The sequence below is a fragment of the Magnolia sinica genome, chromosome 4 (assembly GCF_029962835.1).
Source record: "Magnolia sinica isolate HGM2019 chromosome 4, MsV1, whole genome shotgun sequence".
Taxonomy (NCBI): domain Eukaryota; kingdom Viridiplantae; phylum Streptophyta; class Magnoliopsida; order Magnoliales; family Magnoliaceae; genus Magnolia; species Magnolia sinica.
In genome coordinates this window covers 93,774,398-93,776,511 of record NC_080576.1, presented here as the reverse complement: position 1 = coordinate 93,776,511, position 2,114 = coordinate 93,774,398, and the positions used below count along the sequence as shown (strand labels likewise).

Sequence of the window (2,114 nt, the reverse complement as noted above, 5' to 3'; positions counted from 1 at the left end):
TAAAATAATGCCCGGGATCTATCACTCCATCAGTCAATATGGGGCAACTATTTACGTGGGAGCGGATTAGATATGTGCAGCCCTGGCCTCAACCAAGACGGTGTGGACCTTACCATGGGGCCGCCTTGATCTTTCTATTACAAATCTATACTGTCCATCCGTTTTTGATCATTTTAAGGCATGAACCCAAAAATGAAGCAGATCTAATTCTCAGGTGGACCGTACCTTAGGAAACAGTGGTAATTGTCTATTAATGGGCCACAAAAGTTTTGTATCAAGCTGATATTTGTTTTTTTCTTTTTTCCTTCATTCAGGTTTACATGACCTTATCAACAAGTTGGATGGAAAATAAACATTACAAAAGTACTATGGTGGGCTCTATGAAGTTTTTAATTGTAGGGCATTCAAACACCACTGTTTCCTATATATGGCCCACCTGAGAGTTGTATCATCTTATTTTTGGGCTCCTGTCTTAAAAGAATCTAGCCGAAACCAATGAAAGGCGTGGATACAGAATAAATACATCAAGGTGGGCGCTACAGCGAGGGCCGCACCCAATCCGCTCCCTATTCACGTACTCCCTTCGGGCATACGAAAAGGATGAAATTTTGTTTTCAATCATCTATTTAAGGTTACCCAATTGAGGTATGACATCACTTAGCTTGACTTTCTTAAGATATTGTGAAGGTAAAAGGAACATCCTATTTTAAATTTCATTTGGATTTTCCATCAGAGCGGTCGAAGGAGCGCATCTGGTGTAGTGGTATCATAGTACCCTCCCACGGTACTGACCAGGGTTCGATTCCCTGGATGCGCAACTTTTCATAATTTATAAATTATTTTTGGTTTTAATCAGCCACTGTTTCAAGGACACATTTCAGACGGTCAGATGATATGCCATCGCTGCACCGTTATAGTGATTTTTTAACAATCAACACTGGCCATTTACTGCTTCCCATCCGGCATGGCCCATGCAGCAAAAACACACTGTTCATACATCTTTAAAAAAAAAAGAAAAAGAAAAAAAAAACTGCATCCAATGTGGACAGTTGAACAAATTTTGACCAATGCTTTGAAGGCCTCTGATCACATTGTATGGATCCTATAATATTTTATAATTTGAACTATGTCTGTTCGCAATGGAGGGATGGCTCCACCATATTTCACTCCTACAGGATCGACCATAACTCATCCTAGTCAAATCGGACTTGGGCAAGTTGCAACTCGATTCTACAGTGTGTGAGTCTGAGTCTACGAGTTAAGAAAATCCATGGTCACGAGCCTTACAAGAAGGTGCACCCCTACATTGACACCTCTCTACTGGGCTGACAATCAGCCAATCAGCCCATTTCCAAAGGGCCACGTTTCAGGCCCCTTAACTTGGAGTTGGAGGGGCGGCAATGGGTCGGGGGATGGCACCATGATAAGCCCATCATGGTCCAACACTTAAGGTTCAAGGTCTGAGCACGGTAGTCTCAAGCTCAAGCTTGAAAATTGGTTGGGCCTGGGTTCAAGCCAAACTGATCAGAAAATAGATAAAATCTCTATTTCTCACTTGAATGTTTCTAATCTATCCATTGATCCAGTTGATCACGCATGTGATCTACTTTCAAGATTCATGTGTTGTCCACCGGAAGATGGAGATGAAATATTTGTAGGATATAATATGTGAACACATGACGTACGGTCAGGCAGGAGTGGGCTAAAATGACTTCAGCCCAAGCCCTGCCCAATGATTGGGTCATGCATGACAGGTCCAAAGCTGGCAGGTTCAGGCCCATTATTAATTTGGGTTGGGCATGTGGCCCGGACGGCCACATTGTCGATTGCCACTCCTAAATCAAGGCCCAGGTTTGGGTCAGGCCAAGTTGGGGCATATGATTAATGGCCCAGGTGGATACGTTGTCCCAAACCAATCATCAAGTGGGACACCGTTGTGTAAAAAGAATGAACATTTTAAAAACAATGGTCAGTGGAGCTGTACATGAGTTGAATCGAGTCAAGCTTGGCCCTGCTCGGCTCGGCTTGGCTCAGCCAGCAGGCTACCCCAACTCAAATTCGGCTTGGTTCAGTCTTTGATCCTAACTGGCCAGCTCAGCTCTCAGCTCGATCAG

The 2,114-nt window shown here is 43.6% G+C and overlaps 1 non-coding gene across 1 annotated transcript; it reads left to right on the top strand.

Annotated features, from left to right (window-relative positions):
• Positions 1-746: 746 nt before the first annotated feature.
• TRNAG-CCC (transfer RNA glycine (anticodon CCC)) lies at positions 747-817 on the top strand. The gene has a single exon. It is a non-coding gene; the product is annotated as a tRNA-Gly (tRNA).
• Positions 818-2,114: the final 1,297 nt, after the last annotated feature.